The sequence below is a fragment of the Bubalus bubalis genome, chromosome 4 (genome assembly GCF_019923935.1).
Source record: "Bubalus bubalis isolate 160015118507 breed Murrah chromosome 4, NDDB_SH_1, whole genome shotgun sequence".
Taxonomy (NCBI): Eukaryota; Metazoa; Chordata; class Mammalia; order Artiodactyla; family Bovidae; genus Bubalus; species Bubalus bubalis.
In genome coordinates, this window is record NC_059160.1 from 76,334,808 (window position 1) to 76,347,640 (window position 12,833).

At 36.4% G+C, this 12,833-nt stretch overlaps 1 protein-coding gene across 5 annotated transcripts in view; it reads left to right on the forward strand.

Moving 5' to 3' along the window:
- FRS2 (fibroblast growth factor receptor substrate 2) overlaps positions 1–12,833 on the forward strand; it is a 105,202-nt gene that overhangs the window by 54,293 nt on the left and 38,076 nt on the right. Inside the window, exon 4 of one of the 5 annotated variants that reach the window (XM_006058380.4) lies at positions 2,961–3,066. The exons of the other annotated variants lie outside the window; for them this stretch is intronic. The gene's annotated coding sequence lies outside the window, so the exon portion shown is untranslated. The remainder of the gene's footprint in view (positions 1–2,960; positions 3,067–12,833) is intronic. 5 annotated transcript variants of the gene reach the window in all.

Consider the following 12,833-nt stretch of genomic DNA (forward strand, 5'->3'; position numbering starts at 1 on the left):
ATAAAATAAATGTAGGCTTAATTGCTCTGGATTTTTTTTTTTTTTTATCCTTTCCCCATACTTATTTCATGTCTTTTCTTAATTATTACAAGATTCTCACACATTTATTAGCTATTCCTTTACTACCTCAGAATTTGTTAGCAGGACACAGGTCATTTTATTTAAAGTTAGGATTAAAAGGATCTGATTAAAATAGTCACCTTGAAATTCAAATACTGCTTTTCATAGTCAGGGCTCATTCCTAGCATCTTTAGGAGTAGGTTTGACCATTTTGAGGAAAAAGTTCTTTTTTCCATTGAGGCCCACTTACCCTTTACCTCAGTGGATAGTGCTATCTAAATGACTTCACTATAAAGTGGGTTCATAGGAACTCTCTTAGGGGTTGTAAGTTAAAGGAGATTATTTAGCTAAGCTTCTACCTATGGAAAATGTATAACTCCTTTATTTAAAAAGTGGAATGCTTCCTACCAGGTAAGTAGTAAAAGATTGAACAACATCTAGTATTTAAAAAAAAAAAAAAATCCTGAATGATCACCTTTACAATGGAGTTTAAATCATCATTGATTTACATTATTATTCTCTTTAGATTTATAAAGGATGAAATGGTCAAGTGAATAGATAGTAAAATTTCATTATCAGTGTGCTTACCCTCTACCAGATAACTTAAAATCAATTGCTTGGCAGCATTAAGAACTTATTTGGTTAAGTTTTCTCAGAAACTTTTGGCATAGGTAGTAGTGATCACTACAGATTAATTCAGTCTGTCAGATCAAATAACTTTCTCATTTTTTCTCCTTTTTCAGTATCCTCTGTCCTGAGGGGGACACGCACACTTAACACACATCTTTTCTACCTATTTTGTATCTGCCACAGATTTAGTTAATCAAGTCAGTTTTTATCCTGATAACTGAAAATAAAGGGGACCCATTAGCTGATAAGGAGGAAGGGAGAGCGAATTACCAAGCTTTCATTTCCCAAGTTACTTGTGAAACTCTTTCCCCCTATTTTTTCTTCTACTTATCGGGGGTTAAGGGAGGGGATCTTTGAACCTTTGAATAACACTGTCTGATCTTCCAGGGCATTATTGAAAGACAGTACTTCAGGAGAGATCCAGATCCTTCTTTTCCTGGACCACAATGCTTAAAAGTTAAAACGGAAATTTCAAAAAATTTAATATTAGTGAACTGATCTGTTACATCTTTGACACTGTTCTTTTGGCAAATAAAACTTAAATGTCAGACATCAATAAAAAGTATGATACGTTAATGATGCATATCTTGTCTATATATATGTTGTCTGTGCCCATAGGGTTCACCTATATGTATTCAGTAGATCTATATTTTTGTACATATCCAGATGTTTTCATAATTTTTTTAGAGTAAAAATAATCTTAAAAGGATTATTCACATTTATGTAGTATCACTCTGCTACACAGTTAAAGGTATTAAAAGGACATGACAAGTTAAATTATTGCTAACCCTACATTTAAAAATGATAAATTTTATGTTATGTATATTTTATCAGAATTTTAAAATTTGGGGCAACTTTTGTTTATTATTAAAGAGGATGGCTTTGTCTGAAGTAGCAGTTTGTTGTTGTGGCCTCTGTCAAGAGGCCCTCTTCTGCCACTACTCTTCTAGGTCCTGGTCATGACACTTCCCTTTAGACTGAGGAGTAACAGCTCTAGCCTCCACTGTTGCTAAGCCTGGGGAATTCCCCTTAACCCTGCCATAGTCCTGTAACACAGGTTTAACTTCTGCTCTCCACTGAAGACAAAGGAGGAAAGGCAGAGGATTTCATGTTGACTAGTCTAGAATTGTACATCAAAACATATGTTGCTGCTTGAGACACAACATAATTTAGGTGCATACAGAATTTAAAATGCTCAAAAATTTGCACCTTTTTTATACTAGCTATTGTACCTTACTTTGGAGTGCCATTTAAAAAGAAAAGTGTCAAGCTGAGAGTTGAAGAAAAAGTAATCCTTATAAAATATTACTATACTGAAATGGAAACATGTCCTGAAGTGTCAGGGTGATAAAAAGGACCCACAGACAACCATGGATTTAAATAAAGTGGTAATAATTCAGTAGTGATCACCGATGGGATGAATGATCGCTGAATGATGAGAGAGAGGCCATGTATCTAAGCAGTCACATGATTATCTTATTCAATACTAAGTACTAGTTTTTAACCTCATGATTAGGAATAGTGAGTTAGCGATATTCCTCAGTTTGTGTCATATCCATTTATCATTGGTTGATTAAAGGATTGTTCTTCCATTTTCTAACTAGTCCCTATATAGGTGACCTTTAAATGTATTTGTTGTGTATCCTTTTGTTTTTATATTATTAAAGGTTTTATTATTTTATATGCTTATATTTTAATTATACATTAGGTATTAATCTAATTCTTATAGTCCCCTCCACCTTCCTCTCTTATATTTTTTCTAAGATCTGGCTGAGTGGTCATCTAATTTGTTTTGTCCAGCTGGTACATTGTATTCCAGGTTGTTTGTTAAAATGAAGCTATTAGATGTAAAATTTCTTAAACATATAAGGCATATAAAATGAGCATTTAAGTTTCATTTAAGTAAAGATCAATTTCTGTTTATTTCTTTATATTAGAATTGAAGTTAAGAATTAGAACAGAAGTTATGATCCTATAGAAGATTATAGGAAATATAAACATCTATTTAGAAGAGTGTCTATCTAGGAGTCTGTTAGAATTTTCAAAGAAAAGAATTGTAGGGCCTAAGAAAAACATACATTTTTTTTTTTTTTTTCTAGAAACAGTATGTTAAAATGCTTAGGTCTCAATATTAGCTGGCAAAAGCCCAATAGTTGAAAGATAATACCAGTAATATTAGAGAATCTGTTCATTATTTATTCTTGTTAATTAATTTCTGCATTAAATTATATATTAACATTCATCTTCTTTTTTCTGTTACTTCATTGAAGCAGAATCATGTTCTTTGAATCCCCATCACTGAATCTTAACACAGAATAAGAACAGTACAAATGCAAGATTCTAAATTTGAGATGCAGAGAGACATTTTCATCTGTGGTAAGCACAGTGTCAGCAGAAGTAACTTCTCTTGGATCCCCTAACTAGATACTTTCAGTGGAGACTTCAGAATCTCCCAGTTTGTTGTGATGATATTCCTTGTAGTCTTGAAGAGGGGAGAGGGAGAAACTCCTAGGAGAGGATAAGATGGACCCTGACATTAAGGAGGATAATGACAGCACTGATCATATAGAGAGGGGCTTCTATCAGATGGAAAAAGATAACGAGCTGTTTGGGAGCAGTGTTCTTTTGGTGGGAGGAGGATCTTACGGGACAGGAGGAAATGTGGAATTGATTCAGTAGTGGAATGGAAAAGGGTCAGGGAATTCACATCTAAAAGCCAGAGTTGAGGCTTTTTGAAAGAAGTAGTTATTTGTATGTCAGCACTTAAATATTTGTAAAATCTTTGGTTGGAAGACTGGAACCTCTTGAAATTGATACTGATTTGGTATTCCATTCATTGTTGAATACTCCCTTGACTCTTTTTAAAAATAGCAATTCAGGGAATTAGACCTCACGTAATATAGTCCCTTTGGTCGCTTAAACTTTGGAGTTTTTTGTATGGCATAATAATTTCATTATTTTTACATTGTATTGATCATGGAAAAAGCAAGAGAGTTCCAGAAAAACATCTATTTCTACTTTATTGACTATGCCAAAGCCTTTGACTGTGTGGATCACAATAAACTGTGGAAAATTCTGAAAGAGATGGGAATACCAGAACACCTGATCTGCCTCTTGAGAAATTTGTACGCAGGTCAGGAAGCAACAGTTAGAACTGGACATGGAACAACAGACTGGTTCCAAATAGGAAAAGGAGTTCGTCAAGGCTGTATATTGTCACCCTGTTTATTTAACTTATATTCAGAGTACATCATGAGAAACGCCGAACTGGAAGAAACACAAGCTGGAATCAAGATTGCCGGGAGAAATCTCAGTAACCTCAGATATGCAAATGACACCACCCTTATGGCAGAAAGTGAAGAAGAACTCAAAAACCTCTTGATGAAAGTGAAAGTGGAGACTGACAAAGTGGGCTTAAAGCTCAACATTCAGAAAACAAAGATCATGGCATCTGGTCCCATCACTTCATGGGAAATAGATGGGGAAACAGTGGAAACAGTGTCAGACTTTATTTTTCTGGGCTCCAAAATGACTACAGATGGTGACTGCAGCCATGAAATTAAAAGACGCTTACTCCTTGGAAGGAAAGTTATGACCAACCTAGATAGCATATTCAAAAGCAGAGATATTACTTTGCCAACAAAGGTCCGTCTAGTCAAGGCTATGGTTTTTCCAGTGGTCATGTATGGATGTGAGAGTTGGACCGTGAAGAAAGCTGAGCACCAAAGAATTGATGCTTTTGAACTGTGGTGTTGGAGAAGACTCTTGAGAGTCCCTTGGACTGCAAGGAGATCCAACCAGTCCGTTCTGAAGGAGATCAGTCCTGGGATTTCTTTGGAAGGAATGATGCTGAAGCTAAAGCTCCAGTACTTTGGCCACCTGATGCAAAGAGTTGACTCATTGGAAAAGACTCTGATGCTGGGAGGGATTGGGGGCAGGAGGAGAAGGGGACGACAGAGGATGAGATGGCTGGATGGCATCACTGACTCGATGATCGTGAGTCTGAGTGAACTCCAGGAGTTGGTGATGGACAGGGAGGCCTGGTGTGCTGCGATTCATGGGGTCACAGAGTCGGACACGACTGAGCGACCTGATCTGATCTGATCTGATGTTAACACATGCCATCAGTAGAACAAATAGTATTATCATTTTACAAATAAGGAAACCAGTCATAAAATCGGCTTTAGTTTCTTTTTACTAATGTACATTGCCACCCTATCGATGGATGTTTTGCTCTGTATAAAAGATGTAATTACAAAGATTGTTTTAATGTGGAAGAAATGTTTCTAACCAAAGGAACTGCATAGTCTGAGAAGTTTAAAAAACACACATATACATGCAAAAATATAACCAATAAATGATATAGATGGTGTTCATTGAACTTAACATTCACTATGCTGCTGCTGCTAAGTCGCTTCAGTCGTGTCCATCTCTGAGTGACCCCATAGACGGCAGCCCACTAGGCTCCCCCGTCCCTGGGATTCTCCAGGCAAGAACACTGGAGTGGGTTGCCATTTCCTTCTCCAGTGCATGAAAGTGAAAAGTGAAAGTAAAGTCGCTCAGTCATGTCTGACTCTTTGCGACCCCATGGACTGCAGCCTGCCAGGCTCCTCCATCCATGGGATTTTCCAGGCGAGAGTACTGGAGTGGGGTCCATTGCCTTCTCCAGACATTCACTATAATAGTACTTAATAAATTAATATGGATTTTGCCCATATTAAAATTATTTCAGCAATTTTCCAACTTAGAACAAATATACAAATACTGTGAATTTTTTTAGTTTGAATATAGTTTTACTCAAAAATAAAGTGTTTAATTTTGACTGGTGGGAATTAGATTCCTTTTGTGGGTATGGAACAAGCAATTTGATCTCACATATTTCAGAATGTGGTAGCCCCTCCCCTCCCCCAATAATTTGTTTAGTATGAAAATCAGGCAAACTGTATCATAAACCTGTATCTTTAATCTGAGAGACTTACTTTGGTTCAGGCCTGGCTTTAGTGGTACACACACAGATCAAGGTTGGTTTTGAGTAATCCAGGGCTGTGCTAGGTCATTCCAGGTCTAGAGGGTCCTGGGATTATACTAGTCATTTGGTTCAGTATCTGGTTTGCATTTGAGCCTGTGGAAAGATTTCACATGTAGGTGGTGGGATAAAGGGAAACAGATCGACTCATAGCCTATTAAATAGATTGGAGTTACAGCACTTTGAAGCTTAGCAATGTTGTTGTTCAAAAATAGGCTATGACAGGTCTTCCTGACTGACTTCTTATTGTATAATAAGGCTTCAGATGTTGTGGTTCAGATTAAGTAAATTTTAACTTTCAAAAATGTAGATAGCTGTATCTTTTTATAAAATACAGTTATTTCAGATAACTTTTTGTTTCATGTTCCACTCTTTCTGAGAATTCCATTTTAGCTGCTTTGATTTTATTTTTTAGCCATTTGCTTTTAAATTAAAAACAAAAAAGCAAAACTCAAAGTAGGTTGAAACTCAACACAAATTGCTGCCACAGAACAAAAGTGCTGATCAAGTTAAATCAACCCCTGCAATGTGTATTGAAAGGAAAACCTCTCCTCTCTCCCCCAATTTGAAGAACAAGCATTTTCCCTGCCAAGAAGGGCTGACTTTAAATGGAGCAGCTGTCCATATTAGGAGCATAGGGTTGCTAAGGTGACCATGGCTGTTTGGAGAAGAATGCAGCTGAGAGGGCAAGTTCTTGATGTGTGAGCTGAGGGAAGGAATGTGGTGTGATTGTGCATCATTCCTCCTAATCACATGCTCACAAAGTGCTGTGTGGGCAGCATGTAGAAACTACAAGTCTGAGTGCGGGAGCTTGTGTGTGGTTAAAGTAGTTTTGTTTTCATGTGAGCCAGAGGCTTACAGTTTAGGTTTAAAAGGTTTACCTTGTGTATATATATATGTGTGTGTTTTGGGTAAAGGGAAGCATGTTTTGTGGTTGGTGAAATGGGAATGAATTTATTTTGCTTGGTAGGCTTATACTTTCATGTTGATAAAAATATTTATCTTGCGATACATGTTCTTTCTGACGTATCCCTTTCAGTCATGTATACTGTGATAATAGTTTCCCAAGTGAATGAGGTGTTCCTGATAATTGTTTATTTTGTACTTTTAACTTTAGAATTATTTGGAAATACTGAGAATATGTTGTCTACTTGGGAATCTTATTGACATAGGTCTTGGTAATGATTTTTTGTATCTGACCCTGAAAGCAAAAGCAACAAAAACAAAAGTAACTGGGATTATATCAAACTAACAACTTCTCAGCAAAGGAAACCCATCAACAACAGCAAAAAAGGCAACCTCCTGAGTAGGAGAAAATACTTGCAAATCATATATCTGATAAGGGGTTAATATCCAAAATATATGGAGAACTCATATAATTCCATAGCAAAAAACAATCCAGTTTAAAAAATGGGCAGAAAATCCAAATGGACATTTTTCACCAGGAAGACATACAGATGGCCAGCAAGTACATGAAAAGATGCTTTATGCCATTAATCATCAGGAAAATGCAAATTCAAGCCACAATGAGATAGCACCTCACACCTGCTAGAATGACTCTAATCAGTAAGACTAGAATTAAAAGATGTTGGTGAGCATGTGGAGGAAGGGGAAACCCTTGTGTATGTTGATGGGAATGTAAATTGTTGCAGCCACTACGGTAAACAGTATAGAGGTTCCTCAAAACTAAAACTACCATGTGTGCATGCATGCTGAGTTGTCAGTCATGTCTGATTCTTTGCAACCCTGTGGACTGTAGTTTGCCAGGCTCCTCTGTCCATGGGATTCTCCAGGCAAGAATACTGGAGTAGGTTGCCGTGTCCTTCTCCAAGAACTACCATATGATCTAGCAATTTCATTTTGGGGTATTTATCTGAAGAAGATAAAAGCACCAGCTCAAAAAGATACATGTACCTCCCCTGTTCATTGTAGCATGATTTGTAATAGCCAAGATATGGAAATAATGTAAGTATCCATGATGGATTAATAGATAATGAAGTGGTATTTATATGCAATGGAATATTATTCAGCCATAAAAAGAAAGAAATCTTGACGTTTGTAACATGGATTGACTTGGCATATGTTAAGTAAAATAAGTCAGTAAAAGACTTATCAGTAAAAGAACTTCTTATATGTGGAATCTAAAAACAAAGAAACCAATCACCCATACCTCACCATGCCCAGCTATTAGATAGAAGAGTGCAGTGGTTGCCAGAGGCAGTGGGTGGAGGGTGGGAGAAATGGACTGTTTTTTTGTTTTTGTTTTTTTTAGTTAAATTGAATTTTTTTAAAAAAGGAAGAACATTAGATAAGTCCAATTAGAGGGACGTTCAACAATATAATTGACTCGTATTCCCCAGGCGTATTAGGGTCATCAAAAACAAGGAAGATCTGAGAAACTGTAGAGCCAAGAGGAGCCTACAGGCATATGATGATTAAATGTAATGTGGTATCATGGGTAGGATCCTGATACAAAAAGACATGTAAAAACCAAGAAATTTGAATGAAATCCTAGAAGATGATGCTGTTAAAGTGCTGCACTAGTATGCCAGCAGATATGGAAAACTCAGCCATGGCCACAGGACTGGAAAAGGTCAGTTTTCATCCCAACCTCATAGAAGGGCAATGCCAAAGAATCTTCAAACCACTGCACACACAATTGCACTCATTTCACAAGGTAGCAAAGTAGTGCACAAAATTCTTCCAAGCTAGGCCTCAACAGTACTTCTTCAAAGTGAACCAAGAACTTCCAGATGTTGAAGCTGGATTTAGAAAAGGCAGAAGAACCAGAGAACCAGAGATCAAATTGACAACATCCATTGGATCATAGAAAAAGCAAGAGAATTGCAGAAGAACATCTCCTGCTTCATTGATTTCACTAAAGCCTTTGTGTGGATCACAATAAACGGAAAGTTTTGCCTGCCTCTTGTGAAACCTGTATGCAGGTCAACAAGCAACAGTTAGAACCGGACATGGAACAACAGACAGGTTCCAAATTGGGAAAGGAGTACATCAAGGATGTATATTGTCACCCTGCTTATTTAACTTATATGCAGAGTACATCATGAGAAATGCTGGCCTGGAGGAATCACAAGCTAGAATCAAGATTGCCGGGAGAAATCTCAATAACCTCAGATATGCAGATGACACCACCCTTCTGGCAGAAAGTGAAGAAGAACTAAAGAGCCTCTTGATGAAAGGAGAGTGAAAAGTTGGGTTAAAATTCTACATTCAAAAAGCGAAGATCATGGCATCCATCCCATCACTTCGTGGCAAATAGATGAGGAAACAATGGAAACAATGGCAGACTTTATTTTCTTGAGCTCCAGAATCACTGCAGATGGTGACTGCAGCCATGAAATTAAAAGACGCTTGCTCCTTGGAAGAAAAGCTATGACATATGTAGGCAGCATATTAAAAAGCAGAGACATTACTTTGCCGACAAAGGTCCATCTAGGTGAAACTATGATTTTTCCAGTAGTCATGTATGGATATGAGAGTTGGACCATAAAGAAGGCTGATTACTGAAGAATTGATGCTTTTGAACTGTGGTGTTGAAGAAGACTCTTGAGAGTCCCTTGGACTGCAAGGAGATCAAATCAGTCAATCCTAAAGGAAATCAATCCTGAATACTCATTAGAAGGACTGATGCTGAAGCTCCAATACTTTGGCCACCTGATGCATAGAGCTGATTCATTAGAAAAAGACTGTGATTCTGGGAACGATTGAAGGCAGGACAAGAAGGTGATGACAGAGGATGAGATGGTTGGATGGCATCACCAACTCAATGGACATGAGTTTGAGCAAGCTCCAGGAGATAGTGAAGGACAGGGATGCCTGGCATGCTGCAGTTAGTGGGGTTGCAAAGAGTCAGACAAGACTGAGGGATTGAACAACACTTGTTGTAACAAAGTTACGATACCAATATAAAATGTTAATAGATAACTTTGGGTGTGGGGTATATGGGAAATGTGTATTATCCTCTCAGTTTTTTTCTGAAATTGTTCTAAAAATAAAGCTTATTTTTAAAAAGTTACTGAACCCTCAAAATTTTTTTAAACCCAGAAAGCATGTGCTTCACAACTTTTACCAGATTTTTGCTCATATTCCACTCTTAAATATATTTTACTCCTGGAGCAACAAAAGTTTTAAACAATCTAGTAAAAGAGCAATTTGCTTGAGGATATTGCATAACTGGTTCTTGCAAACAGGCCCAACATTTATTACGCTGCATTTGCTGCCAGCTGAAAGCCTACTCACAAATGTTAGAAAGTTGTGTTTATTATAATCTAATTCCTTTACTATCATAAAAATTTTTAATCTTTAAATCAACCAAAATTCTTGTAAGAAATATTGACAACACCTTTGAATGAGTAATTTGTTGCCTAGAAGTTCTTTCTTAACTCTTTAATATAATCTTATTTTTAGTAATTTAAATAGAGATGTTGATTTCAAATAAGTAACTTATTTTTCTATTTTCAGAACAATTTTGCCTTGGAGACTTGAATGATTAATTGGTTATCTTTTATATTACTACAGCAAGTGTTACTGTGTCCATACATTAGGAAAACAGCATTTGTTGCCTCCAATCCACATATTTCTTGGCTGGTAACAAGGAGGAGTAATATATTCTGAATATTTTCCCTTTCTATCAGTCATACTTAGTTTTAACAAATAAACGTTATTTTTTAGTAATTTAATTAAAGTGAAAATGTGCATGGTAGCTAACCCAATCTTAAACAAATTTCAGCCTTATCATAATAGGAATTTACAGCCTTTTTTAGGTTTACTTTTGGCTTACTTGTACATGAAGAGAAAAAAAGATGAGTCCTTTTATTCTTTGAATTTTTAAACAGATTTTTGGATGAATTAATGCAGAGAAAAAATACTTTAAGAAATTAATATATTGTTGATAGCTTAATCATTATTTCAGTAGCCTGTGATTTTCCAAACTTGTGCTTTCCACTTATGTAATTGCATTTATTTTTTAGCTGAAGTAACTCCCAAGTAACTAAATCATAGAAATATCAAATAATTAGACCAAAGATACTGGTTTTGGAATTGCACATCACAGGTAGTTCAACTGCTATTAAGACAATACTAGTTAATATTAGGCACCTTTGAAGGTTAATATAAACAGTAGTCTCAGTCCTAGAGTATTCTTCAAGTAGGCCCATCCCAAGACTTCAGGAACTTCAAGGACTGACCTAGCTTGGAGGAATTGATACAGCTTGGATAATGACTCTTAGGCAATTAACTTACCCAGATAGACTCTTTAGGCATTGCATGTATAAAAACTGCAATCCAGATGGCAGTCTTTATGTAGTATGAAAAGAAAGACATCTGATACAATTTGAATCTTGTGTGTATACTTGCCCACTTTTAAACCACATCATAGCATTACTTCTAAGAGAAAGTTTGTGGCATTATATACTAAAATTCACAGCATTTTTTATGAAGTGACTGTCAGTGTTTACACAAATCTAAGTGATAATTTTAAGCTCTATTTTAAAGAATGCAAGTAGCTGAAATGTATAAACTTTCAGTTAGAAGATAGATAAGTACTAGGGATGTAATGTACCATGTGATAAATATAATTAACACCTCTGAATGCTATCCATGAAAATTGTTAAGAGAGTAAGTCTGAAGAGTTCTCATCATAAGAAGAAAAAAATTATTTTATTTGTATCTGTATGAGAAAGTGAATGTTCACTATATTGTGGTAATCATTTCATGTTATAAGTCAGATCATTATGCCATACATCTTAAACTTATACATGCTGTATGTCAATTACATCTCAATACAACTGGTAGGAGAAAAACAAAAAAATATTAAGTAATACATTAACCAGTAGAAATATGAGATTATTTGTTTGTAGTTTTATCGATATGTTTTAATATTTGTAGAAATTCGGGGCAGCATTTATCATGTGTGTTGCTAATGTGAGACATTATCCAGTAATAGGGTATTTATTCATTCAAAGTAAAACTATCTGAGCAATTGACATGCGTATGGCACTCTCAAGCCAGTGGGGATACAGCAGTGAAGACAAGTCTTTGCCCGCACAGAGTTTACATTTTGTTGTGGCTTTAGGGAAGAATCAAAGAAGAAATTAAAATATAGCATTGCTGCTGGTAATAGTCATTTGGCGATTAACATAGCAGTGTAATAGGGCTTCCCTGGTGGCTCAGTTGGTTAAGAATCTGCCTGCAATGCAGGAGACACTGATTTGATTCCTGGATGGGAAAGAGCCCCTGGAGAAGGAAATGACTGCCCACTCCAGTATTCTTGCCTGGAAAATCCCATGGACAGAAGAGTCTGGTGGGCTCCATAGAGTCACAAGAATCAGACACGACTTAATGACTAAACCACCAACCAAAGCAGTATAATATGAATGGGGGTTGCTATTGTGGAGTAAAGGTTTAGGTGTTTTCTGCAGAGTGCTCAGGAGAGTTCTCTAAGAATTGGTTTGTGAGCAAAGACCTGAGACAAGTAAGAGAACAGGCTATGTGGGTATTTGGCAGAAGAGTGTTCCAGATAGAACAATTACAGAAGCCTTGAGGTAGGAGCATACTTAGTGTATTCAGAAACAGCCAGGAGCCAGCTTGTGTGGCTGGAGCAGAGTAGAGGGGAGAGTTGTTTAAGCACCTGTGATCAGTACTGGAGTCAGAAGGGCAGAAAACCATACTAAAGTGTTTGAGACCTTGTAGGCCAGGCTGTTAAAAAGTCTTTAATTTTTTCTTTCGGGGGAATAGGGGGAACCATGCAAGATTTTTGTCAGGCAAAACTGTAAACAACTTTGAAATGGGCAAAAAATGATGAACAGTTTTTCTATCTTGCTGTTCATTGGGGTTTTATCTCTGTCTCGTTTTCCTTCCTTTATCTTTTCTTTGCATTTTGCTTAGGATTAATTGAATACGGTTTTTAAAATTGCATAGAACCATTACTTTATATTTCTAAGTATTTAAAAGCTTTTTTCTTACATCTTTCCCTGTGTTCTTTTTAATGCAAAGTATTTTTTAGTTTAGTTTTTGAAATTTACTTCAGTTGTAAGAAACTCAAATCATCTCATCCAAATTCTTAACCAGTAGCAGCATCTACTGAACACTGGTAGTG